The 27,410-nt window shown below is 40.4% G+C and overlaps 1 pseudogene; it reads left to right on the top strand.

The window, feature by feature from the left end:
- Positions 1-3,066: 3,066 nt before the first annotated feature.
- Positions 3,067-20,998, top strand: LOC101532755 (nascent polypeptide-associated complex subunit alpha-like; annotated as a pseudogene).
- Positions 20,999-27,410: the final 6,412 nt, after the last annotated feature.

The raw sequence follows: 27,410 nt of genomic DNA on the forward strand, positions 1-27,410 counted from the left end.
GTGGATATGGACACACAGTGGGGGGTAGGAGACAGGATGGGGACTGGCACATGTACGACTGCATTGAGAGCAGCACAGGCTGTGCTGCAGAAGTCCTGACTGGGGTGGCAGGGTGCCTGCATGATTGTTCAGAAGCCTAGAGGAGAGCAGATGAGTCACAGGGAGCCTACAGCTTTGTTTGCCTTCCATGTGGCTTTGTTTTCTTTGGGCAGATATTGTTTTCCATTACCATCATCTCAAGTAGAAGTATCTACTGATTATTTGCCCAATGGTCAGGGTATTGAGGGTGCTAATGATGTTAACTGTGATATTGTTCTGGGCCAGCATCTGTTACAGCATCATCTGCTATCAAGACCTGAAAAAGGGCAGCATGACCCAGCAAGAGGAAGCCACTGTTTTCATCTCCCTGGACTACCTTGCCTTATTTTTCTTTGTCAATCTGTTACTAACTGAAACTTTCCCCTGATAACTGATTGCTATGATCACAGGAAGACAAACATGATAGTTTCTTGATTGTTGTATGCATGACACAAACCTTGTTTGCCTCTCTAAAATGTACTTTCCCAATTGCTGTGGGCCTAGGTAATACTGAAAAACAACTCTTAGCCCCGTGTTTTACCTTCACCCCTAGCCATTAGGGCTTCTACAGTTCCCATATTTACTTTGGTGGGTACTTTTCCATGCCAGCTTGGCAAAGAAATGTCCCTGAGTTGAAATAAGAACAGAGCATTATGACTTCTGAATTCATTCTCAACTTCCATCTTCGGATCCAACTTAAGAATTTTATAAAGCCAAACAGGAAAACCAGGGATAAGCATTACAAATTTTTCATCCATGGTTCATTTTCATTTAAGGCTACCAAAATGAAGCTAGTACTGGTTAATGTTCAGATCAGTCAGATGGGCAGGGCTGTGCACTCTGTAAGTGGTAAGGGAAATGCCAAGGAGAGCATATGCCTGCAAAGACTTGCTTCCTTCTCATCCCCTGGTTTCTACTTTGACTTCACATGCAGATTTCTTCCATGCCCTTTTTCTTATTCATTAACACAGGAGAAGAGCTGTTAGTCTGTTGTCCAGAGCCTGCGTTCACATTTAAAAGTTACAGACAAGTGTAAACACCATGTCTTGTATTTGTGGATGACTTGGGAAGGGCCTACCTTCAAGGACAGGTCTGGAGTTCCTGAACTTCCTGCTGCTTTTCCAAACCCTGGGTGGTAATCAGAGCAGTCAGGACATTCTGGATTGATCAGAAAAAAATCTTTTCAATCCCCTTATGTCCTTAAACCTTAAGCCACATCTTCCCATGGAACTCAGCCAAATACACCTTGCAGGTGGAGTGGTAATGTCATGATGGGTACTGACTCAGACATAAACAAATCTAGCCAGTATTTCTCATTTTGCTATGGATCTTTTAGATACAACTCCCTCAGAAGGAGGAATGATTCTTGAGATCAATTTATCAACCTTGAGTGTTTATTATAAATCATTCCACAGTGATTGCATGTTTACTAATACTCAATTTGTAACCCTTAGATCCTATACGCTTTTTTCAAAATCTACACTCTATGGACTGACACAGTGGCTTAATAGGCTAATCCTCCACTTGCAGAGGCAACAACCCTTATGGGTGCTGGTTTGCGTCCTGGCTGCTCCATTTCTGAACCAGCTCCCAGCTTATGCACTGGGAAAGCAATGGAAGATGACTAAACCCCTGGGTTCTTGCACCCTTGTGAGAAACCTGGAAGAAGCTCCTGGCTTCAGGTGGTTTCAACTCCAGTCATTGTGTCCATGTAGAGGGTGAACCTTTCTCTCTCTCTCCCTCTCTTTCTCTCTCTTCTTTTCTCTCTAATTAAAATTAAAACGTCTCCTGCTTATCCTTTTTCTCTCAGATCCTCAGAACTGAATTAATACAGATGAATGGAGAACTCCACTTTCTGAAAAGTCTTTAAAACAATCTAGCCATCTTGGAGTGGGGGCAAAAGTAATAGGTAATTACAGGTTTAGTAGCAAAAAAATCATTTATATTTCCTTGCTCTGTCTAAATCTGCTCTTGCCCTGTACTCTAGAAATAACTGAGCATTGTCATTTTCTGTAAAAATAACTCATCAGGTACTGAATATATGTCTTTTTTTTGGCATGTATGTTTTTAAAGTGGCTGCATTATATTCAAAGTATTCTTTTCTATAAGATAGAATTCCATAGTAGTTCCAGCTAAATAATAACTGAGTGGAATGTGTGAGCATAGTGAATCTTCTAGTATTGGAAATAACTCGAGCCTACATAGGCCCCATTGTATTTTTGTTCCTCATATTTCTGACCTACCTTACTCATCATCCCAGCTGTTTATGCAACATCTGCATACTCTTCCCAGAGTACTCCTAAGCAGGTGGAATTTTTGCTTTTTCTATGAAACTTATCTCCTACTCTGTTATTTAACCAGAGCATGTTGTTTCCCTGGAGAGTTAAACTGGGATTTGCTCACCAGTGCCCCCAAGTCCCCATGAGGAGAAGAGCAGGGGCTCCCTCTGTATTCAATGGCTGATAAAACCAATGGACAGATCAAGGAATCAAACATACCAGAAACACCCAAATAACACCCTAGCCTGTGTTCAATCAAACCAGTTAAGAATATATTTAACAGCTGCTATTATTGCATTCGTCCAAATAGATGTCGCTTTATACATAATATGTCTTTATGTTTACAATCCCTGTCTACAGTAATTTGAATTAAGAAAGAAGATAAAAGATTTTTAAAATGACTGTAATGCCTTTATCTTTCAGTGTCACCTTATCTGCTTGGTCTTGTCTTCCTCCCTGCCTCCATGCCTTGTAATCACAGAAGCCCTGCGGACCATACAGATTTTTGTGGCCCTCACAGGGAGCATTTAACACACCCAGATTGGTGACCTTGCATTAAATCCTCCTCCATCCCTTTGCCCTGGGCCTAAGGCCTGTGTATTCCGGTTCCCATGTGCCACCTGCTGGTCTACAGAGTCAGTGCTTCCAAAGTGCCAACTCACATCTAAGAGGAGAGGCCCTATTTCCAGCACACATATGAAAGGAGCCCATGCCTCCAGACCAGACTCCTGCGGAGCCAATCAGTTCCTTCTTCACTCACCTCAGAAGAGGAGATGAGGAGCCAGAGACAACCAGGGAAGTAACTCCTCCTAGAACTGCAACCTGTGTTCAGAAGGTCCTAGCCCTTCTGAAAACATCCTTTACCCCAGGCATTCCCCCCATTTACTCACAACAGGAGGCCTAAAAGTGAGAAAACAGCTGTGTGAGCCACTACTCTACCCACAGCCATCTCTGCCTTCCTCACAGGCCAGGAGACTGAGAATATAGAAGAGTAGGCAGCTTTATAGGTCGATAGGTCTGGAAAAGGCAGGGAGCAAGGGCAAAAAGGCCAGATCCAACATCCTGACATGAAGACATGAGATCCACTGCCCCACTGGGGGTATAAGTACCGTGTGTGCTGTTGGAAACAGCTTCATGAAAACTCAGAGGAGGTTAAAGGGACATGGCTTTAGAGCCCCTTCTCACTGTGTTTACCATGGTAGTCCAGTGTTGGGTCTTAAGCCCAACCCTTCATGTTTTCCTCGTGACTCCGGGGGTGGCGGGGAGGTTTTGAGGCAGTGTCTGAAGTCTGTCATGTCTGGAGCCAGACTGGACTCGTACCCCTCAGGTTAAGAACTAAGTGGTGATTGCTGGTCTGGTTGGATTTGGCTTGTGGAATAAAATGAACACTTGGCACACCAGAATGTCACATAGTTTGAGAGTGAAGAGGTTTCTGATGAGAAAAATGCCTGGCGAAACAGAGAAACTGTCCCTGCTCCTGAGCAGCAGCTGCCGCAGCCTCAGGCTGAGACCAAATCTGGAACAGAATCTGACAGGGATGAGTCAGGGAGAGAGCTTGAGGAACAAAATTCCACACGATAGACTCTGCTGACCGCAGTAGCCGAAATCACTGAGGACGAACCAGTCAGTAGAGCAAAACTCAGAAGAGAAGGCATGGGAGGCTGTGTCCAAATTGGGTGTTGGACAAACCATAGGGGTTGCTAGAGTCACTACTGAGAAACCTAACAATGTCTTCTTCATCATCGCAAAACTCCATAACAGCCCAGCCTTATATTCCTTCATCATTTTGGGGCGAGGGCAAGATTGAGGATTTAACTCAGAGAAATTTAGAGTTCAAGGTGAAGCTACCTTAAACTTTCAGGAAAACACACAGACTCCAACTGTTCAGGAAGAGAGCGAAGAGGAAGAGGTTGATGAAACAGGTGTGGGAGTGAGTTGGTCACGTCACATGCACCTGTGTCAAGACAAAGGCTAATGATGCTGTAAGTGCTATTATGAAATTAAGGCAATCATATGAAAAACAAACACTTTTTGGTGTTTAAACAGAATAACTGCAACTTGGCTTGAAATTTGTTCTGTTTCTTTCATTAATATACTTATGGCTTCTTGTGGGATGTAAAAAAAAGAAAAAAGAGAAAGCAAGAAAAATGTTTGCCTTTACATCATGATAAATACATGTATGGAACAAACAGGCCAGAAAAATTGAAATCTGAACTGAACATTTGTCGAACATACACCAGTCTCTGTGGAATAAAATAAAAAACAGAGAGAAGGGAAAGAGAAAAAATATACTAATATCACCAAAATAATATTGCTTAATAAAAATTTATTACTAAGCAGTTGCTAATTAAAATGTCTAATATTATTTTTTGCTAGAACTAGCCTTTCTGGAATTTTGCATGGAAATAACAAACAATAAATATTGATTGAAAGCCTGTTAAAAACTAGATGCAACCACCAAGCTAGAAGTGTATCTAGAGACAATGGTATCAACCCAGTGACAACAATGCTTGGCTCCTCACTTTGGGCAAACAAGCTTTAGCTAGGGTCGTCTGAATGTGGACTTCCACCTTATCTAGTTCGCATTCTGGGCTCAAATACAACATTAATGATTTTGTTCAGGGTATTCTCAGGGCTCTTTCCATATATTCTTCATGTAGATAACTTGTAAGAACATTTCAAAACTTTTAAAGACATGTGCTCTTGCCTTCTGTTGGAGGAAGCATTTATTTCTTGCACCCTGTTTCTGCCAAACATCACTTTTATGTAAAATAATTTCCTTCGTGAATAGCTCCTCCTGCACTCTTTTCCTGATCCTCAGGCTCAAAACATTGTAAATGGAAGACATGTCAAGCAGTGATTAAAGAACACTTTTCATTTCTCCCTCAAAGGTCTGAGGAATTTGGAGAAACAAAATTAGCCTAAGCACTCCCCTTGCCTGGACTCCCACAAATTCCACTTGTTCAGACACAGTGCTGAGCAACATCTATAAACACAGGCCCTCAGGCAGAAGCCTCATTAGCATATTTTAAAAACTCAACCAGAAAGTGAAGATTACAGTTTTTTTCCTTGACATTATACTTGGCTTTTGAGTTATCTCAAGAGTCCTCAGATTTCTGTTTACGTTTTGGTTACTCTGTGTTTAAAATGAGTGTATGGGGTGGCGGGGGGTCGGGAGGGGTAGCAGCACAATGGCATAGCAAGCTAATCCTTCACCTGTGCTTCCTGTTTCCCATATGGGCACCATTTTGTATCCTCTTTAGTTTCCTGTTTATGATCTGGGAAAACAGCAGAGGATGGCTCAAGTCCTTGGGCTCCTGCACCCACAAAGGAGACCTGGAAGAGGCTCCTGGCTCCTGGATTTGGATTGGTCCAGGTCTGGTCATTGAGGTCACCTGGGAGGAGAGGTAGCGGTGAACCAACAGATGGAAGAGTTTCTCTCTTTCTCTCTCTCTCTCTCTCTCTGTCTCCCACTCTCCCTCCCTCTCTGTAAATCTACTTTCAAATAAAATGAAAATAAATATTGTAAAAATTAATAAAAATGAAATAAAACAGACATAAATACTGAAATTAAAATATTGATAATATTATATAGTCATGGTTGATACTGAATGATGACTGTGTTAGACATTAACAATGATTGGTTAAGTTATTCAGTTCTCATAAAAGCCTATGATACAAATACTTTTATTGTCCTCATGTTATAGGTGAGGACTGCTGACTACAATGAAATAAAGTACCTTGTTTCATGTTTCTTGAACATCCATTCTTCAATGCAAGTCAACATCTGTAATATGCTAGCAAACAGGCTGCATGCTGGAAGCTCAAGTCTAAACATAAATCTGACACTTATATTCGAGTTTTCCGAAGACTAGCAGGTACATCATCAAAACAGACCAAAAGGCTCAGTAGGGCTTTCCAGAGGCTTGGGAGAAGGATAAAACAAATTGAGTGGGAAATTTGAGAAGAAAATGGAGAAATTTTGAAAGTGGGGAAACCAGGAAAGTTCTCAAGACACCAGTATCTGAGAGAAGCCTTCAGCAGAAGAAAAACAATAAGCTACAGAAACTGAAAATCACAAGGAACCTTTCAGAGCACTCACCCAAAATGTTATGTTTCCTGATGAGTATTCTAAGACACTAGGTGGGGTTCTCAGCTGGTCATTACGCACATCTATGTCAGCAGCATGGGACTGTGTGTAGTGTTGGCAGAACAGTGAATGAAATGGCCGCTGAACTGAGCCAAGATCTTAAGACTGAAGAAGGAAGCACTAGGTAAAAATACAAGGGTTTGTCAGGACAGTGTGCTCACAGAATTCCAGCCAGAAGCACTGGATGATCTAAGCACACCAATAGCAGAGTTCATTCTGCTTGTTTCACACACCACAGTGAAAGACACAAGGTTTCATACTTCAATAAACTGGTGAGACACTGGGACTTGGGATACATATTACAACATAAGTGACGCATAAGGATGTTACTGAACTGCCTCACCTTATGAGAAAGGCTTATGATAAGTAGTGAAACTATATAGTTAGAGAGTGGTACCAGTTAGGTCGATAGCTTCCTTTCCAGAGAAAGAGAAAGTATGAAACTCAATATGGTGTTCCCATGTTTTGCTATCATATAAGGGCCAGTGTGAGAGGACATACCATGTATATTTCTATTATATAGCCTCAAACCTACCATCCCCTAAAGCCCAGAAGGAGCAATCGGGAAAATATTCAGCAGGACCTAGCTTTGAAAATTAAATGAATGATCTATATTGAACTAAGATTTGCCTGTCCTCTGAGTGACCTGAGACGGCATGTCTATGTTGAGTAGATTTTTCATAAATAATAATCTTATTTCATGCTTCTAGGGGAAAACATCAGGGAATTTCTGCAAGACATTGGCATTGACAAAGACTTCTTGGAAAATACTCCCAAAAGCTTAGGCAATAAAGACAAAAATGGGTAAGTGAGGTTACATTTACACTGCAAAGAAAAACTTAACAAAGTGAAGAAGCAACTGACAGAATAGGATAAAACATTTGCAAAATATGCAACTGATAAAGGATTCATATCCAGGTTCTATAAAGAGCTCGAAAAACTTAACAGCAACAACAGCACAAAAAAATTCAGCGAAGAAATGGCAAAACGACATGAACAGGTAATTTTCAAAGGATGAAATACAAATGGCCAGCAGACACATGAATAAATGCTCAAGTTAACTAGCCATCAGGTAAATACAAATAAAAATCACAATGAGATCTTATCTCACCCAAGTTAGAAGGACCTATCATTAGAAAAAAAAAAAAAAAAAAAAAAAGCAAATAATAGATGCAGGAGAGGAGGTGGGGAAAAGTTACCAAAATTCACTGCTGGTATGAAGAAGTGCACCCATTATAGAAGTCTGTATAGAGATTCCTCAGAAATATGAAAACAGATCTACCCCACGGCCCATGCATTACACTCCTAGGAATTTACCCCCAAAAATGAAATCATATGAAACAATCTCTTGTATTCCTATGTTTTTTCAGCTCAATTAACAATAACTAAGATCAACATCAACCAGATGTCTATCAGCTGATAATTGGATGAAGATAAGGTGGCACATACACTCTATACTATTCAACTATTTTTTAAAAAGGTTGAAATCCTGTCTTTCCTCATCCCCCCAAAAATGTAGATGCAACCGGAAATCAATATGCTTTGTGAAATAAAGCATCCTCAAAGACAAATATCATGTTTTCTCTGATATATGGCAATAAAGACAGAATGCAAAATCTCTATGCAAATAATTTGTACAAAGGACATAGTTGGTGATGGTAGAAGCTATCTTGGGAATCGGGTCTCCATCACCTCAGAGTTTGGGATTATTCTTAACTGAAATGCCTGTCTCTCTACTAAGGTCATTGGTTTCCAAATAATCCCACCAAAGATGTCAGATTTTGAGCAGAGGATAAAGAATTAAAACAGGTTCCCACTAAGAGAAAAATACTTCAAAATGCACATATTTTTTAAAGATTTACTTATTTTGGGGCCCGGCGCCGTGGCCTAGCGGCTAAAGTCCTCGCCTTGAAAGAGCCGGGATCCCATATGGGCGCCGGTTCTAATCCCGGCAGCTCCACTTCCCATCTAGCTCCCTGCTTGTGGCCTGGGAAAGCAGTCGAGGACGGCCCAAAGATTTGGGACCCTGCACCCGCGTGGGAGACCCAGAAGAGGTTCCAGGTTCCCGGCATCGGATCGGCGCATCGGCCCGCTGCGGCTCACTTGGGGAGTGAAACATCGGATGGAAGATCTTCCTCTCTGTCTCTCCTCCTCTCTGTATATCCGGCTTTCCAATAATAATAATAAAAAATCTTAAAAAAAAAAAAAAGATTTACTTATTTTTATTGAAAAGTCAGATATACAGAGAGGAAGAGAGACAGTGAGGAAGATCTTCTGTCCAATGATTCATTCCCCAAATAACTGCAATGGCAGGAGTTGTGCCAATCCTAAGCCAGGAGCCAGGAGCCTCTTCCAGGTCTCCCATGCGGGTGCAGGGTCCCAAGGCTTTGGGCCGTCCTCAACTGCTTTCCCAGGCCACAAGCAGGGAGCTGGATGGGAAGCAGGGCTGCCGGGATTAGAACTGGCACCCATATGGGATCTCAGCACATTCCAGCCGAGGACTTTAGCTGCCAGGCAAACACATCAGGCCCCCAAATGCACATCTTAATAACAGTGCCTCTGCCATATCCCTCTGTCCCTGGGGATGGTGTAATATCCTCAATAGAAGTGTAATATACTCAATTGATAATCTTTGCAGTATACCTATTTTATGCAAGACACTAAGCTGACAACTCTGTATACAAGTTTTCATTTAATCTTACCACTATCTATTATATACAAGGTTAAATAACTTACCCAAAGCCGCAGGGAGAACTGACGCATCAATCAATTCCAAAACCATGTTTAGTGACTATATTTCTAACGGATACCCTTGACTGCATCTTGTTATCTGAAACGTTCTGCCATGAGAAAGCCAAGCTTTGTGCTTTGTGAATTTTTTTGAATTCTAATTTCCAATTCTTGTTTCTGTTACCTGTGTGGGTGGTAATAGCCTGAAGTGCTGGTTTTAATAAAACAGGTCTCACATCCCCTAAGCAATCTTGAGGGCTGTGATGAACTCTAGTTAGAGCAGGGTAGACCGAACACTTTGAATTGGAACATAAAAAATTATTTGGGCGTATAATCAGAAGAGAGAAAGATGGACTTTCCGAGGGCCCACTCTCCTCCACACACCTTCACATGACAACATACCACCATAATTCTTAATGGAAAGGATTCAAATGCCAGAGTCAGGCAAACCCAGTGTGAAGCCCTGGCTCCACTCCTTGCCAGCCCCATGACCTAGCTCAGGTACCTTCCACTTACTAGACATCAATCTCCTTATTTGAAGTGTTTGACACTTGGTAAAGGATCAATTACACATTCATTTGAAAATAAAAATAAGGAACAGGCACTTAGCCTGGCATTGAGGATGTTAGAACTCCTGGGTTTCATCCCCAGCTCTGGATGTTCCTTTAAAAAAAATGTAGTTATTTAGTTATTTATTTGTTTGTTTACTCTTTATTTATTTCCATCCACTTGAAATACAGAAAGACAGAGACCAACAGATCGTCCACCCACTGTTTCACTCTCCAAACACATGAAACAGCTAACAAAGGGACAGAGCAATCCAGGAGCCTAGAACTCCACCTGAGTCTCCCATCTGTGTAGCAAGGGTTCAGCACTTGAACCATTTCTGTCTTACCCCCCAAGATGTGTTGGCAGAAAGTTGGCAGAAAGCAGTGTATCTGCACTCTAGACCGACACTCTGATACGCAATGCAGACCTCTCAAGCACCTGTTAAGCCAGCTGCACTGCAGTGCCTGTCTCCCACTCCCACTCCGACTCCTGGCTCCAGCGTCTTTCTAACGAAGACCCTGAGAAGAGTGTTGATGATCAAGTCATCGGGGCCTTCCCTCCACAGCGGTGACTGGACTGAGTTCCCAGTTTCTGATTCCGGCTCCAGCCGCAGCCACAGCCACAGGCATGTGCAAAATCAACCAGTGGATGGGAATGGTCCCCTTATCTTGCTCTCTTTTTCTCTCAAGTGAATAAATGAAATAAAAATAAAAATGAATGTGTTTCAGGGTCATCGGGGAGTCCCTGCCCACCTGGCTGTGCTTGCCTCTCCTGGGCCACCTCCAGAGCCTGCATAGTTGCCACATCCTTGGAAAAGCTACGATAGGTAGCTTTTCTTAGTCACCTCAGCAGAGAACACCAGACAGCAGGAAAATGAATCCTGGAAGCTCGTGAGAGCTGACTTTCACCATCCTAAGCGTCTCCAGGCCCTGTCTCCCTCCTGGAACTTCTGCTTCTGACTGAGAAAGCTCATTTCTCATCCATCAGTAGGATGGTCTGTGGGGAGAACGAGAGGTCGAGAACAGATAAAGCGACAGCTCTGGTCTCAGAGTTGACGGCTTCAGATCCCACAGGGGTTCAACTGCCTCTAGATTTATAGGCCCATAACAGCAGAAAACTGCTTCCTGGCCTAGCCCGACGCCTCCACAGGGCCCAGGGGGATCCTGGCTGATGCTGTTTGTGAACCTCTTTATCTCTCTAATGCCATGTTCCCTAAATCTGTGGTATTAAAATGATGAGAAAGGGCGGAGGAGGGTGATTCATGCCCCGGTTACACTGACAATGAAATTCATAGAAATCAAATTTCTGCTAAGCATGCCAACAACATCCCGGCTGGTGCCTGCCTTGGCTGTAGGACTGGGTTTGTTTGGTTTCTACAATTTTTCTTTTTAATGTCATTATTTTTATTAGTTAACCTAATGTTTTTATAATGTGCTTACTAAGGAGGTTGCTCTGAGCCAGCCAACTCTCTGGAAAAGGGGTGCACCACATGGATTGACCCCAGACTGTTGTGCGCATCCTCCCAACCACATGAGAAAGGAATCTCCACCCTCTCCCCCTCCCCAGTCAACACTGTCTGGACCGGAACAAAACAACGCTAAACATAGAAAACAGTAATCCTTCAGCCCCAGCTGAATTCCAAAATTAATGAATGAAGCAGGCAAGCCCCTTCCTCTTTCCCTCCTACTCATTCTCCAATTGCTAATGTGCATCCTTCTAGTCACAGATTCTGCCTCCATTTGCTACTGTCCTGCCCTGAAAAGTCAGCATTTGCCAATTTAAAATGTGGTATTCATCAAGGATGAATAAATTGTAGCACATTTATATTATGGAATATTATGTATGCATTTTTAAAAATACTACAGACTGACATCAGATTTTAAAACACTAGAAGTACTAGAGTACAAAAAAAAAATCCTGAATATATACCAACCTGAAAGCGATGTTATGAATCCTTAAATGAAGAAAGAAGGTTGGCGGGTAATGGAATTTTTTAGGATCTCTTCTACAAAAAAAGAAATCTTAGGCAATTCTGACAAAGACCTTATTTACATGTATATTGTTATGCTATGCCGGTATCAGCTTGAATAACAGTGTGAAATGATGCTTACCTGGTGAGGGGGATATTGGAAGAAACAATAGCATTTTTGTGAATACATCTATAATGTTCCTTTAATTGCAGTTGACCCTTGTCACTTTTTTGAAGAGACCTTCAATTAAAAAATGCAATTGACTCATCAAACTCAAACAGAAACTCATCATACATGTTTCTGTTGTTTCAAATGTGACGGAGACTTGGAGTTGTGCAGATGTGGTGGTTCTGTGCAGGGCCAGATGGGAATGACACTGTGCCTCTGTGCTTGTAGGGTAATTTGCCTGTTGGAGTTGTCATGAACCAAAAGCCCTTAGTGCTTTCATGAGAACTGCTACAAAAATGTCTCTTCCTCCCATTCTAGATATTGTCCAGACAGATTTATATGCCCCACAAGTGCAAGACCTTAAGATTTTTTTTAATTAAATTTTTCTTGTTAGTTTTGGTTTTTGTTCCACTTGTCAAGAGCTCTTTAAAATCTGCGCTTATCTAGCCTGTTAACCATTCTGGCCAGCTTTGTGCCAACTGCAAATTTGATCAGCAGGTCTTTTATGTCTTGATCCAAGTCCTTGATAAAAATGTTCAACAAGACAGAGCCAAGGACACAGTCTGTACTTGCCCATTTTAGATAAACAAATACAAATATTTTTACCCATGTTTCAATGTGTTCCTTTCAATGTGAGCAAGGTTCCTAATGAACCTTTGGATTGGGTAAATCAATAGCCATCATCATTATCTGACTTAGTGATAATAACAATAAACACTATCCACAATCCGACTTGAGCCAATCCAGAAGCACAGCCCTATTAGAGCCATGGAACATAGGGCTGCATCCACACCTGCTCTGAGGCTTCCAGGTGGAAGTGGGAGGTGGCCAGGGTCGGTGGGGAGCAGATTGTGGGGGAGGGAGGCGAGATCAGGAAGCACCAGAGGTACACAGGCTTCTGCATCAATCTCCACGATTGTGTGGTTAATGTGCAAGCAGCGCACAACAGCTGCTGATGGCTCCCATCCGTGATAGTACAACTGTATGACAAATACTTCCCGTCATACTTAGAGAGCTGTGTCTTCTGCATTTTGGTTAATGGGCTTTTGACATGCTGACTCAAATCACTTTTCACAGGCCTTATGAGTCTTTGTCACCAATGTGTGGTGATTGTTTTCCCCCTCTATGGCTGTTCCTTGGATGCTGTCGTGGAACAAGACGTGGACAGCACCACTCCCCCAGCCTTCCAGAAGCCACACTCTCCTGCCCTAGAACCTCTCTCTGTATAAAAGAATATTCACCTGACCCAGTCCTTGCTGATGGCGTGTAGTACAGCTTGAAGCAATATTTAACCTTTTCTGTGCCTCAGTTTGGCCAACTACAAAATGAATCTCATGACTATAGCATTTTTACAGGAATAAATGAGATAATGTGTGGCAAAGAGGTGGATGCTCAACAAAAATCATCTGAATCAGTCTGTCCTACAGAAGACACAGGCATGTCTTACCCCAAACCTCTAGCTTCAAATATTTGTAAATGTGGGTAGAGCTAATGAGTGGCTTTTGCAATCCTCAGTGTTTGCCTCTGCTTTTGGTCTCCTAACAATATGTGGAGGAACTTTGGCTGGATTATCAGATTTTCAATGGTTCTTTTATTCACCCAACATTTGCCCATTGTCAACTCTGCCAGACCTGGGCTGATTACAGCAAAATCTTGGCAGACAGGCAGCTCACAATGCAGCCCCTGTAACAAATACCCTCAGATCCAACACACACACACACACACACACACACAATGTTGACTCACAGTTTTAAAAACTCCACTCTGGGTTGGATGGATGCGCTAAGTTCTATTATCAACATTCACTAGTTTCTTATGGGAATGCCAACCTAGGAACTCCTGGGCTATCTGAGAGAATCAGAAGGCTGGAAGCATAGTCAGGTCTGCGCAGGGCATTTGGTGTTCCTGGAAAGAGAAATGCATGGAGAAATGAAACCATCAGCATGGAGAAAATTCACCAAGTTTTGAGTGAAGAACACAAGAAGCTCTGGGGAAAGTAAATGACAGATAAGGCTTTAGACATAGTGATATTTCTTAAACACAAAAAATTAAGAAATCAATGACAGCCAATAGCTACCTTTAAAAAAAGGGCATAGAACAAATCCTCTCTCAACCTCCAGAAGAAACCAACCTGATCAACATCTTGATTTTGGCTTCTTGTCTCCAGAAGAATAGAAGAGCTCATTTCTATTGTGTTAAGCCACTGAGCTGAGAGTAATTCTAACAGCAGCCTTACAAAATAGACAACACCCCACTTAGTTGCTTTCAGCGCAGTTGGGCAGAGGAAGTGTAAGTGGCTTTTCTTACACAAAGACAGCTTGCCTCTTCTTTCCAGTCCATTTCCGCTGGAGTAGACACCTCCTCAACTGGGTCTCTGTTCCTTACCTTTTCTTTGCTCATTTTCCATGGAAGCTGCTTTTCTTCCCAGCGTGGATGCTATTCTGAGCTCAGGATAGTAGTCAATTAAGGACTTTAATGAAGTCCTACAGTGTACAGGATGCTAATGGCAGCTTGCAACTTCAAAATGTGATAAGAGACCAGAAAAGCACAATTTTCTTAGGCATTTGGTAAAACATTGAGAGAATATTGTCAGCTTGAATTCCTTTATCCCTACCTGTCATAAAATACATGTTATCCATCTTAAATTTTCACCTACTTAATCTGCAACCCAGCTGCTACTGTAGTTACCCCTTCTTTGGAAAAATTTCTGAAGAAGGCTATAACCGAAGCCATTTGCTATCCTGTATCTTTAATTTGTCATGTAGGGACTGATACTACATAGCATGGCAATAATTGTAAGATCTGAAATGTGTCTGAAATAGCTTCTCTGGAAGCTGGAGCCCTCACCCTGTGCTAAAGCTCAGTGGGTCTGGATCATGGCAGTGCAATGCTCTTGAGATATCACAGCTTTCACATTTCCATTTGGAAATCTAATACTACACAAAGGGTAAATATGCAATGTTTCAAAAGTTCACAGTACCTATAAAACTGTCACATAATGCAATGTAATTAATTAAAAATAAATAAAGAAAAAAAGAAAAAACGTTCACAGAAAATGGAATTAAAGAAAACTTATTTGGGAGCAAAAATGAAATCTATGCATAATAATTTTATATACGGTGTATTTTTCTTAAACTTAAGCAATTTTTAAACTCATTTGAAAGGCAGATAAACAGAGAGCAAGAGACAGATTGAAATCTCCCGTCCTCTGCTTCACTTCCCACTGTCCAACAGCCAGGACCAGGACAGGCCACAGCTAAGAGTCAGGAACTCAATACAGACTTTTCATGTGATTTCCATGAACTTGGTAAAGACCCTTTCTATTTCTCAAGACTGCTTACGTTCATTGAACCTGCAATTTACAGTGAAGTTGAAAATTTTGATGATTCCTAGAATTAAAATGTGTCTTCATTTGTAGAATTAAAACTAAAATGAATGAAAGGACTAAATAAAATCCCAACATGGCTTTGACCAAGTCATTCCAACATGGCCTTGACTGTTTGTCTCAGTTTACTTATTTATGCATTATAGAGAGATGGTAAAAGGACATCTTATGAATTAATTCATTAACAACTAAAAGAGGCTTTTAAATTGCTATGCAAATTATAAGCATTATTGTAAAGCCTGTGGAAATCTGAGACAGAGCAGGGTGCCAAACTCCAAATTGAGGATTATAACCCAGAAGCAAATGTAAGCATTTTGGAATGTGAAAGAACTAGTAGTATTGGTTTTTACTAGGATGTATTCGCTTTTTCTAATCCAGATAGAGAGATGGGAAATGTTAATTTAGTTTTAAAATCCATGCAAGTCCAGACACTCTCCAAGTGGTTACAGTTCAGCAAATGCCTGCACATTAAAATAAAATCAAAAGATTGAAATAAGCAAATTGGAGAAACAGATGCATAAAATAAATGCTGTCAACATATTGTGAGCACAAACAATTCCTTGTGCCCACATACGTCATATTATTAGAATTTGCATCTATCTATATATACATGTATGTGTATGTGCATGTTTATATATACACATATGTATTAAATTCTGCAAAAATAAAGCCTCTTAAATCTACCTAACTTTAATTTTGCATTCATTTAAGATAGAAAACCTCTTTCAAATCACTAGCCTGTGGAATTCCTCTCGGCAAAGCACATTAGTTTTCTGTTTCTAGCCTTCAATGAATGGACCTCTGACTTTATAGGGCCCTGGGGTAACCATTGATCTTTATAATTGTCAAGAAAATGTGGTGTTAATTTATCCTTTAAAAATTAATTCAAATTAAGCTATTGAGATGTGACTGTTGTGTCCCCAAATGAATGAAAACCCATCTTACTAATAACAATAAAAATGAAAAAGCAACTCATTTTTATTTCATTTTAGCAACTTTTAGCCTCCGTATTTGCAGAATGATTTTGTAGATGATAAAAGCAGCCCTTAGTATCCAACTCTGATTTAACTCCTGTTTTCCTGCCTGAATGGTCCTTTAAAGTTTCCAGCATTATTTGGTCTTAAGTTTGTCAAGAGTACACATTTCTAGAGTGGCAGTCTCTCCTTTCCGAATTTCCATGGTCCAAGGGTAAGCAGCAATGATCCTGGAATTCAGGGCTATGAGTTGAACTTAGGAAGCAAGAGAGAAAGACACCAGAAACTTCTTGTCTTCCAAAACATTACCTTTTAAAATGACAACAACTTTTTGCTCTCTTACTCCTATGCTACTTTTGCTTCTGATTCCAAATTATGATAAAACAAGGATTCAGATGGTCTGGACAAACAGAGATCTACCAAAATGCAAACTACACACAAAAAGAAACCGCTGCTGTCTTTATATATTTATGTTATTAATTACATGATAACAGTACTGATTGCTCAAGAATTGCCAAAGGCTATTTAATAGACCTGTATTCTTTGGGCACAATAATTCAGTTGTAGCATTTGGCCTATAGAGGATTTTTTTTTTTGGTAGCCTACATTAGTTTGTAGAAATCTACTTCCTTGCAAAAAAAAAGGAAGAACAAACAAAACAACAAGAAAGAAAGAGGAGAGAAAAGGAAAAAAGGGGGGGAAGCAAGCAAATATGGACAGTATTTCTAACAAAAGACACTTTTTTATTATCTTATTCTATAATCTTTCCTAATTATTTTTAAACTGCTTTATATATATATAAATATATATTTATTTATTATATATATATAAAGCAGAGAAACATAGCATGCGAATTCCCTGCTTTACTCTCCTTCAGATGAAAGGAGGAAGGAAACAGGGAGAATGTCATATCATCATATTCTTAGAGTTCTTCTTATGAGCTATGTTGAACATGTCGAATCTGTTCTCTTTATAGTAACATCACTTTAACATTAAAAGCAAAGTGAAAAACAAAGATGAACTTAAAGACCCACCTATCCTTTCTGTCCCGCCATCTCACACTCCAATTCTAACACTCGAAATCAATGGTACAGAAATATTTTCCTAAGACACTCAATCACAAAGAAAGAAAATTCATATTATCATTCAGAACAGCATTAATGTCTTCCCTTTATCCTTTCTTTGGGAGCACTCCCTGCCTCCTCACCTCTACCATCATCTACAAATTTTGTCTCATTGAGCTTCCTGGAATCAGAAACTGCCAATTAGCAAGCCAGCTATCGGTTAAAAATACTTAGCCACAAAAAGATCTTGCTGAATGTTTCATTTATTTATTCATTCATTTAACAGATATTTATGTACTCCCTTTAGACACCTTGCTAGACATTCAACATTCGGTGGTGAATGCAACCACATACAGCTCCTTGACTTTTTACTGAGTTTTGATTCACCAGGGTACAACCCATTTGTTCAACAGAGTTGCTTCTCCCTTTATTCTGGGTGGACAGGAGCCCTACTTTTGTTTAAAGGCATAAAGAAAGCATTCCCTAAATGAGCTATCATATAATCAATGATTTAGATTAAGATGCCTTTAATCCCAAGTGTTTTGGGAACAGAATTGCTGTAGCATGAGACAATGAGATAGACATTCAAGGGGAGGATCTTTCAAGTTGTTTACATTCTCTAATCCAACCATCAGAATGTGAAAGTCAGAAATTATCTAGCCACACAGACATTTTACAGATGAGGAGACTGATGAGCAAAGACGGGACATGTCTAAAGTGAGACATGTTCTTGGAAGAAAAAGGCAAAGTAAGCTTAGCACACTGCCTGCTGATCTAGGCTCTCTCCACATAACCCTGCTACCATTAAAAAAAAAAAGCTTACCTTCTAATGTCTGGTTCCTAAGTGTTCAACTATGGCTATCAGTCCCCACCAGCCAATGCCAACTTAATTCGATATCCTCTGTGTATCCTTCTTTGGAGCTCTCATTCAGAAACAATCTAATAAGCATGGCACCTACAGTTGACAAGGCTCCATATGACAGAAACCAGCATCCCTCCTCTGGAGGAAAATGTGAAAATCCATAAACAGTGACTGAGGAGTTGGCATTTGGTCTAGTGGTTAAGATGTGCTTACTTCACATCAGAGTTCCTGTAGTCAGTTCCCAGTTCTAGCTCCTAATTTCAGCTTCCTGCTATGCACACCCTGGGAGGCAGCAAACATGGCTCAAGCAATTGGGTGCCTGTCACATATGTGACAGATATTGATTGCTTTCCTAGCTTCTAACCCCAAATCTACCTCAATCACTGCAGCTATCTGGAGCATGAACCACAACAAGGGAAACATTCTCTCTCTCACCCTTCTTCTCCCTTTCTCGCTGCTTCTCAAACCAGTATAAATTGCTTTCACAGAATACAAAGCAGTGTGTATAGCACACTCCTTCCAAACACACTTGCTTAAATAAAGACCAAGAGAAATAAAAGCTAGCAGAATAGTGCACTGAAACAGTCACTCACAGAATACACTTCACAAAGTACATGAAAAAATGGTAGCAAAATGTAAGTTTATTTTGTACCAGAAAAAAATCTGAAATCCATGCATTCAAAAGGGTTTTTTTTTAAGGTTCACAAGAAATGTGTATTCTTTTCTCTTCCTGTTGTTGATTCTGTTTTGTGGCTTTTCATTTAAGGGGATGTATAATAACTGTGTAACAGAGACTATCATATCCAGCGGCATGTTATTTAACTTCATGGCATTGTAAATTTCTATTTTTCTTCCTGTTATTGATTTTGTATTGCAGGTTTTCGTTTAAGGGGATGTATAGTAACTGTGTAATGGAGACTTACATATCCAGATGTGAGGATGCAATGCAGTATGCATCTCTACTTCCAGACAGAGATGGACTTAACAATGAAACTGTTTACTATATCTTTACAATAGGATGCTGGACTCTCTGCCATTGTCTGTGCCCACAATGATGGACACATGACTGTGTATGAAGAATTGTATGTTAGTAATGATTGTATGTCAGTAAGGAGGAAGGAACTGGGGAGGGGATGAGGTTAAATCCCAGGGCCTATAGAACTGTATGATAAAATGATAATAATAAAAAGAAGTAAAAATTTTTTTGAAAATGTGTATTCTTTAAAAAGCATACTGTATAAGCGTGATTGAAATCCAGCTTATCTATGAAGAAAGTACAAAAAAATAGCAAGGAAACTATAGCAGAATAGTTTCAGAAAATGTATTTTTGTATTTTTATTTACTAGCAGGAGAGGAAAGTGTACATTGTACAATGACACAAAATATGTGTCATACAAGATTATAGAAGCTGACATTTTGGCTTTCTAACATGCAGCTCTTCATTCATTAAATAATATTAGAATACACAATTTTGCATTAGAACTTTAAATTTTTACATATTTTACTGATTTATACAGCTGAGACCCATATCCCAAAATCTGCAAAAATTTAAAAAAATATTCACACCACTGTTTCATTATATAGGAGACAATTCTGAGAAAGATAACCTGGATTTGAAAGAGTTTTCTAATTCCAGTTTTGTAATTTTATTTTTTTATTTTCATTCTTGTTATCTGACTTTTAAATCCTATTCTTAAGGAGTTAGTATAGGTTAAAGATCGCTCTACCTACCAGTCTTGAAATGTGCACACACATGCTTTAAAGTTTGTATTAGGTGCTCTTTTATTACCTTTATGTTCAAATCCCTGGTGGCCGCACTCCATTTTTAATAAGCTGAAAATCCTGTAAAGTGATTGTTCAATGGTTGCATTTAACTAGCAGGCCAGTTGCTGAGCCAAAAGGTCAACCCTGAGCTCACTGAGGAAGCTGCAGAGAAAGCAAGCTGGCACAGCCTCCCCATTTTAAATGAAGGCCCTTTCATTGTGCTGCTCATTCAGAATCAAAGGGATTTCAAAGCTCATTCACCACCATGGGAGAAGGGGGCAGAGGGGAACGTGCAGTTTGCTACTTGATCTCAAGAAAACAGAAGGCCACTGAGCACACACATTCTTCTCTCTCTCTCTCTCTCTCTCTCTCTCTCTCTCTCTCTCTCTCTCTCTCTCATTATTTTGTTGGAAAGTCAGATTTACAAAGAGAAGATACAGAGAAAAAAAATCTTCCATTGGCTGAGCTGAGCCAATCCTAAATCAGGAGCCAGGAGCTTCTTTGAGGTCTCCCATGCGGGTACAGGGGCCCAAGGCTTTGGGCTGTCCTCAACTGCTTTCCCAGGCCACAAGCAGGGAAGTGGAGCAACGCAGACAGGAACCAGCACCCTTACAGGATCCAACACATGCAAGGTGAAGACTTTAGCCACTAGGCTATTACGCTGGGTCCTGAGTACACACATTCTTAAGTCTGTCTTCTGGAGTATTCTTACATTTTACTCTTGCTTTTGAATATGGAGTTTTATTCATAATAATAAACAGGTCCCTTAGCCAAGATTCCAACAAAACCCAGTAATATTTTCCCTGTTTAAGCAGAGTCTGCTCTCTATCCTGCGCTCTCTTAGTTGGCTATTCATGGAACAACCTGGACCGGAGAGTGGGCAGAGTTCAGGAGCGCCTCCCAGGGGTCCTGAACAAACCCAGGCCTTAGTGTGCCTGCCACTAGTGAAGGAGAAAGGTGGAGAAGCTTCCGATTTGGAAGTCAATGGGAAGGGACACAAAACTACTAAGCTGGAGATATACTGATCTGAATGACTGGGTCAGGGAGAACAATGATGATGGGAGATGTAACGTCAGTTCTGATTTATACTAAATGTAACCAAAATGCACCCTTCTTTGCTGAAAAGGATCCATTTCTTTTAGCACTGTGCTGCAAACATATCACTATAGCTGTTTGGGGGAAACCCTTGGATGTGGAAGATGGTGCAAATCTAGCTTAGGTAATGAGGGAATTCAAAGATAGAGTTAAGATGATGATGTGTTGGGGAGCACAGAAGAGAGAAATGCTGGTTAATTTTGGATGTGATAGGCATTGAAGATTATGTAGAACTTCTATCTTGAGGATATTTTCCAAAGCAAATAACTCTACCAACAGAATGGTCTTCAGCCATGGAGTAACATTTGAAAAAAGACAATTCTAACTTGAGAGTGGGGTGGGGTCAACCCTTCAAATTCCCCAAGGCATTTTATCATTTCTCCTGATACAATATATTACAGGAGGTAAGAGCCTTTGAGGCAGGGAGGAGAAGCATCCACTTGTACCACTTAAACTGTGAGGGATAAGAAAGGAAAAATTGGAGGAAAACAGGACACAAAACAGCAACCCTACCTGTTGCTACTCATTACTCCTCAGGAAAGCCGCTGTGTTGTGAGGTGTTCAAGCTCAGCTGGCCGGCCAGAATCTGGATACCCCTTGCGAAAACCCACAGAGTAGAGTCATAAGGAAGGATCAAGCAGTCACCAGTTGCACTGCTGTTCACCCATATGTAAACTTTTCTTCAAGCCCAGCACCATTTGTGCTCTGGGATGACTTGTCAAAAACTTCACCCATCATAATTTCCCCATTCTTCGTTTGCTGCTTCCCCTTGGGAAGTTTTTTTCAACCAAATAAATGCTACTTTTATCTTTAAGTACCACCTAAAATATTTTAATGTTTTTATTTATTTTTTGTTTTTTGAATTGGAATTACGGAGAGAGAGAGAAGCAGAGGCACACACAGAGACAGTGATTTCACTCCCCAAAATATCCACAACAGTCAGACCAAAGGCAGGATCCAGGAGTTCTATTCAAATCTCTCATATGGATGGGGGTGGTGCCCAAGCACTTCGCTCATCTTCTCTGTTCCAGGTGTACCAGCAGGGAGCTGGATAGGAAGAAGGGTTACCAGGACCTGAGCCGATGCTCATATTGGATGCATCACAAGCACCACAACATGGATTCTACCTAAGTTTTCTAACAGCATAGTTGAAATACAGTTTGTTTAAAAAAAAATATATCTTTGTCACCTATTAAAATGTATTGGTTTTTAATCTGTTTACTCAGTTGTGAAACTGTCACAAGATACCTTATGCCTATTTTTACCTTCATTGCGTTGCTTAATAAGTAGCTAGAAGTAACAGTAAGATACAAGGCAAGAGGAGTAACAAGGCTCCATGAGTGAAAGAATATCAAGAGATAAAAGATTCATGTGGCCCACAACTCCCTTGGATACCGTTTGGAGTGCATGTGAGTGGGAGCAATCGTGTACCATCCTCACTAGAAAGCTGTGCAAGAACCCGGCAGCAGTTGGGTGTAATGTGGCTGGTGATAAAGTGTAGAAGACCCCTTCTTCCAGTATGCTCCACACTTGACAATTGTATAGACACTCTTGGTGAATGCTGAAATAGATTGAGGAAAGGGCCTCCTCATGGATATTTGTCACTCAGGATACTTTCCAATTTTCTGATGGCCCTGCAGTTGCCTTCTTACTAATTGTATCACCTCACATGTGGTCTTGAAGGAATGATAATTCTAGATTTCCAAGAAACCACTCTATCGAATCTTTCTGCATCCCACCACAAAATAGTTAGGGACAAAAAAAAATGTCATTTGGATACTCTTTAAACCAATGGCACTAGGTCAGAAGGTATGATATGACATCATTCATGGCACAGCTGTCCTGACTTCACCCAGCTAGAACTTACTCTATTGTTTTCTGCCTATTGGCCTTCACAAACACCCTGTTCCCACATATTCACAAGTCCAGGTGTCCAACCTACTGCTGATTCTGACTCTTTTCAGTAGTTCTTCTTTATTATCCAGAATCACTTTCTGTTGTTTGAAATTGGGAAAACCTAAAAGCCCGCACGCCCTTCAAACCTATGGTAATGATCCTGCCATGGCTTCCACAAGATACAATTCAGGGCAAAAATCATGGGACTAAAGAGGTTAATTTTGGGCAAGCAAGTGAGAATACTCAAAAGTGACGAAAGTTTAAAATAATTTACACGTGTTTCTGCCACAGAAGGTATTCAGTTATTTGAACTTACCCAGGTGGAAGAAGAAAATTTATTGCACATTTCTTACAACTGGACCAATAGCACAGACTATTTTAAGACCTAACATATGAGGATGAATAATTTTCACATGCTTTTTGCTTTGCTGAGCGAATAACCAACACGGCTTGTCAAGCAGTTGGTCTCACTGCTCAACCTCATGCACGTGCTGCCTGGGCCAGTGATTCAGTCTCCTGTTGTACTGCTTCCTTCTGAATCAAAGATCCATGATTATGAGTCAGCTCTGCTCAGAGCCAAGAGGCATTGATTCAGTGTGATTTTCTGCTTTACCACACAAGGTTCAAAATGTCCAGTCTCTTTCCTTTGGTGCCATTGCCCACCTAATTAGAAGTCCCAGTTCAGAACTGCTTTATCAAACATTTTTTTTCTGAAAAAAAAAAAAGGAAAAAATGAGAAAGAAAAAAATCAATCAAGAAAACAGCGAAATGGCAAGTGGCACATTATAATGTGTTCATGTTAAATGCTAACTTCGTGGTTCAATGCCTTATGTATTATGATAAAAGCACTAGGCAGAAGACAGGTGTCAGATGAAATGAGGACTGAATAAATGTGCTGCTTTATGAAAACTATGAATTTCCATGCTGTCATTGAATAAAAGCTATAATCATTTGATAGATATACATTTCGTTAGTGTTCCTTCAAACTGATACTTCATCAAATTGCTATACCCCTTTTGAGTGTGAGAATCACAGAGCTTCCTTGGGGGAAACCATGGCTTACTGCACAGGAGCTGAACAACAGAAAAAAAAATTACAGAGCAACAGCTTATTACTAAAAGGCTGTGTATGAGAGACATGTAAATGCATTTCACTTGGAAAGGGTGGCTGACCTCATCCCAAGTGCAATCCCCCCAGCCAGAGCTGAGAACTTCCAGTTACAAAGCCCTCATCAGATAATGCACAATGCTATTATATCACATACTAATGCTATGGTAATTCTTCTAGTATTTCAAAGACTTGGAATCTGAGCCAAGAGCAGAAACAGATTAATAGAGTTTATTCAGTTGATGCCCGAATACTCTCTTCGCCCTCTTTAAAATGGAAATATGTCATCACAGTTCAGTTTCCGAGGTTGCAAAGATAAGACAATATCTACTTTGATTTCAAACAGAATCATTTATAGAAAAAAAGGAGGCTCCTCTGTAGAACAAAACAGCTTTTCAAATAGCCTCTCCCCACATTTAGTAATAATTTATGCTTGGTGAACAGGAAAATATGCTGAATTTATTCATTTTACAAAAGGGCAAGCTGATAAGAAAGAGTGGGGGTGGGTAACTTATTGGTATTTTCAAATCTGATATAAAAGCTTTCTGTTATTTCTCCTGACTTCAAGAGAGAGCATCAACTCTCAAAGTGGCAGAACAGAAAATTTCCATTTTTGCCAAAGCCAAAGGTTTCTGGCATGTCACCACAAAGATAATTCTAAAGGCTGTTTCTCCTTTATTCTCTAAAATAAATCTTTCTCCATTTTCAAACCCTCATCAAAAAATTACACCACCCAGATAATCTCTGCTTGCGATCCTGGAGTCTGGCCCCATTTCAAGGCCATGGTCCTGCCCCATAGTCTTTTCACAAACACCTCTCTCAGCCGGGCAGCAGCTTGCTCTCTTCCTCTGCCAACTCATCCACTGGTGTTAACCAGCACATGTTCATTCTCAACCCGAATTATTCCTGAATTGCAACTTTATTTTCTTGCATGGTGTCCGGATATGTTTTACTGTTCAGGACTGGGAGCATAGATCTTCTGGTGCTCTCTGTGCTGAGGAGGTGCTGAAACTCTTCCCATTTAAACACCACCCAGAGGATATCCATGGTGGTCTGCTTCATGTAGCAGAGAGAGCATTAGGTACAGCTTCAAGTTTAGGAAAATGATTTGAATTAAACCTCAGATAGCTATAAATTTTAACTCATGTGCCATTCTCTCATGATACCAGATAATAAAGTCATTATAACAAATTACAAGGATAGCATGAATTTGGGGCATTTTAAAGGGAAAAGATTCATTGGAGCTCAAAATTTAGCAAGTTCATTATGTAAGCCTGATATGTAATGATATGATTATTATTGAAAAACATCACCAAATTCTAGCTGAAAACAATGAGATAATATATTTAAATGATGCCATCTATTTATAGAAAGTTATAACTTGATCATGGCATGCTGTGAGAGATACAAGTTTCTTTCTGAGCCCAATTCTCCTTTTAAGCTTTAATGGAGCCCAGGTAGTGCCATCCAATGAGAATTGTTGGTGGTAGCTGAGTTAATCCTCAGATTTCATAATAATCATGCTAAGGTACAACCCAAGCACATCCCGGATCCCAAGAACCAACAAAATCCAATGATGAAAGTTTTTCTTCACTCCCCAGAAATCTTTGGTGAGAGGAGAACTGTGTTGCCATAGTTACTGATCCCTTGGGTTTGTACTTCTTCGACCTTTATTTCCCTCATGTGAAACCTCCACATGCTACCACCGCATCATGTGCAGGCTCTGTGGAGAACCAGCCCAACTGTGGGCTCCATAAAAACACTTTTTTCCAAAAACATTTCCTCTCCAGAGGCCCAGGCCTCTCTTCCCACTAAAAGACAGTCACAAAGCAGAACTAGGCTCCTAATGACATGGTTGTTAAAAAAAACCTTACAAGTAAAATGTAGGCAAGTAAACCATGATGTGGAAATACATTGCAGTATGAATCTCTACTTCTGAATAGAAGATGGACTCTCAATGAAACTGTTAAATATATCTTGACAATAGAATGCTGGAGTTTATGCCATTCACTACACCTACAACTTCATGATACACTTAAATAACAGAATGATGGACTTGTGATTCTTGTTGAGGGACTAAACTATTGTTACAACATAGGGGAAAACAGTTGGGGGAAGAGGGTAGGAGAGGGTGGAAGGGGAAATCCCTGAGCCTAAGAAACTGTATCATGAAAAATAATTTATCTTAAAAAGAAGAAAACAAGAGAAAAAAAGGAAAGGAAAAGAAGAACCTTACAAGTAGTAGAGGATGCTGAATCAGATAACATGCAAAATACCACGCACTCACGCCTTCCCAAACCCCCCTGATAGTCCATACATCAGTACCAGTCAACAAATGAAGGACTTGGAAATTTTTGTTTTTGTTTTTGTGTACTTGATTGTTTATCATCAAATGCTTACCTAGAGATGGAGCCTGGCCCTGTTATTACTCCTCCTTGCCCTTTTTTCACCATAGGTCAGAGAAATCCTCACTCCATTGACTTCCTTTTGCTATTATCTTCACTTCCTTATGAAAGATTTAGAGAAACTCCTGAGCTATCCAAGTACTTGCAGCTTACCTGTCAGGCGTAACTTGTCACAAACGAACACTTAGGGCTGGTTCTCATCCATCATCACACGTTTTCTTCACTTACTAAGGAATCATAGCATACCTGGGAAAGCTCTGGCTTCAGATAAAATTCATTTAAATCCCAGCTCCTAGATCCAAACATAGTTTGATTCAAATATCTTGAGTAAATTACTTCCATCTTTGAGTCTGTTTCCTTAATTACAAATGGCTGTTATGAAGAGGCAATGTGATATGAGCACATAACACTGACCAGGCCCAAGCTAAGCATATGAAAAATGTTAACTGTTATTATTGTAATTCTGTTCATGGAGATGTGCGCAGCATTAAATGAGACAGCATCTGTGCAAGATCTGTAAGAACTCCATAAGAGTTAGTTTCTTTCTCCCTGAGTAACAAGTAAGGGCTTTCTGAATCTGCCTGAACCCAAAGTACTTCCTGCCACCTAACAACACATACCTCACTGCCTGCCTTCAGCCTCACGGGGCACCTCACTGTGCCTTTGGACCTCATTATACCATCTTCTCCCTCCCTAAACCTTTTGGTCCAGTTCTTTCAAGTCAACTAGACCTCACTGTCTGGGCATGTCATAACACTGAGACATTTTTTCAATGTCTTCCTATCCTCTGGTTTCTAGGTAAAATCACAAACCTTGCCCATTCTACACTTGCCCTCTCTCCTCTACTACTGCTCTGTGCTCGCCCATCCATCCCTGAGGCACTCACTTCCCAAGAATCATTTACAATGACAAAGTGAACACATTTGCGTTTAGA

The sequence above is a fragment of the Ochotona princeps genome, chromosome 1 (assembly GCF_030435755.1).
Source record: "Ochotona princeps isolate mOchPri1 chromosome 1, mOchPri1.hap1, whole genome shotgun sequence".
NCBI lineage: Eukaryota > Metazoa > Chordata > Mammalia > Lagomorpha > Ochotonidae > Ochotona > Ochotona princeps.